The following is a 6,224-nucleotide window of genomic DNA, read 5'->3' on the forward strand; positions in this document are numbered from 1 at the left end:
TAATATTTCCTAAAGTGATGTTAGGTTATCTAGGAAATTTCCAGTAACTTAAAAAAATACCTGGCTACCAAATGCCCGAAATTATAACTTAAATGTTGTTTGTAATACAAATAAAACTTCTTTCCCAGTTTTAGGATTTTTATTCATTGGCAAGCATCAGTTTTGTGTATGGCATCTATCATAATGATTGTTGATAAGGCTCATTTGTTGTAACACCCTTAATGCTATGGGTGCTAATTTAAGCACACGCAATTCTTATAATCACTGTATTTGGGAAGAGTTTTCAATTAGAATTCACAATAAGTAAAGACTACTCGATTTTTTTTTTGAGAGGAGGAAATACAGTTACGCATTTACGCCATATATACTACGTAATATGGCGGACTCGAGTGTCCTCGTAAGCGGACACCCCATACCGACTAACACCTCCTCTATGCTGTTAGCCATGGCTTTTACAGCGACATAGGACATGGGCCGTGGAGGCCGCAAGGACTACGCAACAACAGTCGCGGGGCGTCTCCTAAGGAGACTCGAACCTCGGACCGGCTGTGTGCTTGTAGGAAGGAGAGAGAATGAAAATGAAGATGAAAAGATGAGAAGAACACACTCGCCGGCGAGTGTAGTGATGTTTTGTGTAATGTGTGTAAGTGTGTATGTATGTGTTTATGAGTGTATGTATGTATGTTTGTATGTATGTAAGTAGTGTAAATGTTTGTGTGCATGTATGTTTGTGTTTGTGTCTGTTTGTGGAGTGTGTTTGTGACTGTGTGGGTGGTGTATGACTACTCGAACTCAGTACTCTACCTTATATAGGACACGACAGCCAACCGTGGTAATGCAAATGTTAGTTGGCACTAGAGTTGTGCCAACTAACTTACACGAATCAAATTAAAATTTACTTAACTAAAGATCTGAATATTACATTATGTTTGTATTTACTCTTATACTATGTTATCAAAATTACTTTTAAGCATCTTTAAGCTGAAGTGAATATTATATAAAATGGTTTTGCTAACAGACTAATAAATAACAGCAATTATATAAATATAATTCTTAACATATTAACTAATATAATAATATTGCTGACACACCAGAAGAATTATGAGATCATTGCCAACATTTTAATCGGTTGACTAAAGTTACATACCAATACAAAACACGAAACACATTGGCAGGTGTTGGGCGAGAATCGAACCGGGGGCATTCTAGTAGGCTCTCTGAGGAGGCTCCTTAAACTTTGAAATAAATTGAAACAGTACAATTATTTCTCATCTAATATTCAAGCTAGTATCACCAGTATTATAAATAATATAAACACAAATACAATAAAGAAATTAAATCTTAATTATTACTTTCAAAGTTTTGACATCCAATTGATCCGAAATGAACAATTTGTCTGTAATATTCTTTTTATGTAGTGATAAGTAGAAGTGGGCAGGGCACATAGTTGGACGGACATGTGGCCATTGGGGTGTAGTATTGGTAGGCCCCCCACAAGATGGACCGATGATCTGGTCAACATGAGGGTATAAGTTATAAATCATACAAATTTATTATGGCGTGCGCCACTTATGGTATTTGTGTGTGGCGTTATTAATTATTGGTCCCACTGCAAGATCAGCGCTCATTGCGATAGTAATCAGCATTATGCTGAAGTGTGACTAATTTGTGACGAACAATCTAACGTGTAAATTCTTTTGTTTATGTTCGTTCTGTATTAGCAAATATTGCGTTTGTTGCATATAAATATATTTTAAAGAAATTTATTTCAAAGAATTTAAGTCTTATTTTGAAGTCAAATATGTTTTAATTAAAAAACCAATCAGTGAACTCTATGTCGCTTTAGGACGAGCTTTTATTTAACAAAATCTACTGTAAAGCTTGCGTTGCTATATTGTGTTGATATATGCGTGCGAATTTTATATAAAATACTTTTTAAGGTTTAAAACGCGTGTAATAACTGTATGTTTTACATAAGTTATTTGCGTAAAAGTTAATTTTTTTAAATTTATTCATTTAACCCGACGTTTCGTCACCTTTGCAATCCACATTTTTCTTTTCTTGATAATGATTTTTTTAATTACGTAAACTTATAAAAGCATTTGTTAATAGTCATATAATGTTTACAAAAACATGTACGCAAAAGCGTCAAAACTTAAATTACGTAAGTAATTAAAAATACATTAATAACGGATACTGTGGGGTCGCAGATATTCGCGTAGAGCAACAAACTGTACGCCAAACATCTTCCTCAATGTAATTCTTATAATATTGTCGCGTAGTAACGCTTCGACGTATATGACGAGAGTTGTCAAACGTCATCTCGTGCAGCAACGCACATGACAAGATTTGTCAAACTTCAAGACATTGATAATTTCAACAGCTCCGTCAGCAATACTCGTAGCTTTAGCGTAAAAGTGTTTACTAAAGACGCTGCAGACCCGGGTTCGATACACCTACCATGGTAAGGAATTTTTTGGGTTTTGTAAAGTTAATGGAAATTTCTAGTAAGTTCAGGATCAAATCGAACAGAAAAAAAGGGATGGAAAATGTGTAAGCAGGATAAAAATAGCTAAAAATGGAATGGGAGAATCATTTTGAAAATAGAACAGATCCGGGGCTATGTAAGCCGTACTAAGCGTGGCCTACGGCAGTTCTAGTTCTGACTCGAAAGTGTAAAGAAGAAGAAGAAAAGAAGAAGTAGTGAAAAGTGGAAGTGTTACAAGAAGAAGAAGATAGAAGAGACTTAGTGTTCGGTGCGGTGTGACGCGTTGAAGGTACCGCTGCCCACAAGAGGAACAGCGGCAGACCGGCGAAGTGCAAGTTCAGAAAAAGTGAATCCCAAATAAATACTCGTTCCTTTAGGCGGAGTATTATTTCCAATCCCTGACCCACTCTCGTGTCAATATTATAATATCCCCTTGCCATTAAAACTGTTTGAACATAATTATATCTTGAATGTTTTGTCAGACAATTCTATTATGGTCGTGGGGATTTTATTATAGAAACTAACCAAATTTCCCGAAAGTGACTTATTTGCCTTACTAGTTTTAAAACTGGGTATAGCACTTTTATGTTTATGTCTAGTGTTAAAATATGCAGTTTACTACGTTTTTAAACATATTAATACATATTTTTCTTGGTCTTTGCCGTCGCTTTACATCTTCGAGATATGTATGTTTGTAAAAAAAAATAAAGAATTGTTTAAATCAGCGAATGATTTAAATCCGCGGAACCGACGTGATCCACAAAGACTCGTTCTTCATGATGTTCCAAAAATTACTAAATATAATAAAAGTTGTGTATGTAATTGTGTTCGTGTTTATAGTAAGTTACCGAGTAGCATAAAAATTTAAATTCTAGATTATTTAAGAATAAGCTATATAGTTGGCTAAATGGTTATAATTTTATAGTTTTAAGGAATTTATGGAAATGAAATTCTGATATTCATTGTGGTTAAATATTTGCATGCTAGGAATAGTGCTGGCAAAACATGTAAGCTCTTATTATTTATTTAAATTTAAACACCATTGTATACTATGTTTTTTTTTTATGCAAATAAATATATTATTATTATTATTATACATAATATTTTCATACATATATTCTGATGGCACTGTAAGTATGTTTATTTTTTTAAACAGATTTCCTAATTAATCTCGACTTACAAGACACAGTGACATCGGCTGCCGTACCCCAGAGCAAGATACTGTAAGACATAATGCTCTGGAAATACGCAAAATATACGAATCTAGCCGTTGCCATATCTGAAAATTGCCTTATTTTCCAAGCGGCGCAGGTAGCTGAACTTAATCAAGATTACAATTTGTCAATATCCGCCAAAAGGCATAAGATGCATTTATTTTCTCAAATTTGATTCCTTTAGAATTCTTTTTGATGTCATTTCTAATATACAAGATACTACTACCGCTTCGGAAACAAATGGCGCTCTGAGAGAGACGAAGCGGCCCTAGAAACTCTCCGAGCATACTTTTTTCATACATCATCGCCAAATAAAATAAGGAAAGGACCTAGTTTAGAACCTTGAGGTACTCCCATTTTTATTGAGGAATCTGCAGAAGTGACACTGTCTGCTCACTCCCGACCACCATTATAAAATATCCCATAAAAAGTATTTTATTTATATGTTGACACTCACGCGTTAAATGAAGAAAAGCATTGAAGAATACTATCCAACTTTGGATTCAAAACTATTTGTATTTGAATTCGGTGCCCCCCATTACACCATGAATGACGCGTGGCGAGTTCTGCTATACTCTCAAGTACTAGGGATGATCTAGCGAATGCAAATATAAATTCATGGCCTTAGTGATCTTCAAAATTTCTTGCCTTGCACCGCCATTATGTGGTATCAATTACCAGCTCCAGGTTTTCCGAATCGTTGCGACTTTGAGGCCTACAATCTTAGAGCATCTCTTGACTCCTGGTGCTGTAGATGTCCATGTTTTATTGTAAAAACTTTAAATATTTTACTTTAAAAATAACCTATTGTAACGAATTTTTGTATAAATTAAATTTGTTTTAATAATTCCCAGAAGGCACTGAGGCACTTCACTTTGAAATACCAAATAGTTTTGTTATTTTGTGTAGGTACCATAAAAGAAAAATCCAATAAGATTTATTTATTGGTAAATAAATCTGTTAAAAAAAACTACGTTTAAAAAAAACGACTTCAAAAACTGAAAATTATCAAATAACTAAAAATTTAATTTAATACACCTCTTGAAAACCTTTACCTTTAATATTAAAGAAATACTATTATTTATATGTGCTACCTATTGATAGGTTTTAAGTCAGTGCCAAGCCCTAAACAAAATAAAACTTAATATTATAAACTGCTTAGTTACTGTAATTATTTAGGTTGTCTGGCCACGCGTGTCTGTCTGCTTAGGTTGTTTTGTTCTAGACGAAGCTATCCCGCTCAAAGTCACGCGTGGCGAGTGAAGGTACCTTTATTACATTTGGCTTGGCACTGACTTCAAAGCAGCACAATATAGCACATACAAATAATAGTATTTCTTTAATATTAAAGGTAAAGGTTTTCATAAGAGGTGTAATAAATTAAATTTTTAGATGTTTGATACTTTTCAGTTTTTGAAGTCGGTTTTTTGTAAACGTAGTTTATTTTTTACGTTTAGTGTCAGTAAATAATTATATATAATCAACCTGAATGAAAACTCCAAAAAAAGCCGTACCTACAAAGAAAACAATTATGTCATCCAGGTAGACGAAAATGTTCATAAAATGAAAACTACTGGGCCAAACTATGTAAATTAAAAACAAAATGGCATCTATTTCGCATCCAACAAAAGGAGAATTACGTAAATCGAATCATAAATCTCAGACTAATCGGTATACATACATTAAAAACATATAGATCGAATTGATAACCTCCTCTTTTTTGAAGTCGGTTAAAAATAATACATAACAATGAAATTAAAAAACAGGATTAATTATCAAACAACAGTTAAACAAACGGGATATATTCGCTCAGTTATATTCCAGTAAGTATTCTTAGAGCTCGCAATGTCATTAAAATCGCGGAGACATTCAACACAAAAGATCGTAGTTTACACAAGTTAGCAGGAAGGGGAGCACCTACACTTCCGTCACGTTTTCAAGAAACTCCACAGAGGAATTGCAAATTGTGGTTATTATTTATAACAGGCATTTTATTAACGCCTCTTAAACTGCCATTTGCTGTACATCTATGAACAAAGTTTTCATACCTACAAATTTAAGGCGTCGTTAAGTAGTTGGCTTTATTATTTTTGAAGTTGAAATTGATGCTTTGAGCGAATTTTTGTTAGGTAACTAAGCGAATATCTTCTTGATTTTCGTCACCATTAAAGTTTTATAAATTTATTTAATTTACATTTAATGTACACCCTGACTTCTACGTTTTGTATTTGAATCAAGTATTGTGTTTGAATGATGAATATAAGGGTTTGTTATATATATTATATACATTACTAGCTGAACCAGCAAACGTTGTATTGCCGGTATTAAAATTGGTATACAAAAGTAACTGTTGATCGTCGATGGGTGAAAATTTGAAGTAGTATGTATTTTTTAATTCTGACTCATAATCAAACAAATTAAAAAAAATGTCTAAAAAATTAAAAAAAACGTCGGCGTGGACCACCCTTAACATTTAGGGGGATGAAAAATAGATTTTGTCCGATTCCCAGACCTACCCAATA

Source organism: Leptidea sinapis, chromosome 1, assembly GCF_905404315.1.
Source record: "Leptidea sinapis chromosome 1, ilLepSina1.1, whole genome shotgun sequence".
Lineage (NCBI taxonomy): Eukaryota > Metazoa > Arthropoda > Insecta > Lepidoptera > Pieridae > Leptidea > Leptidea sinapis.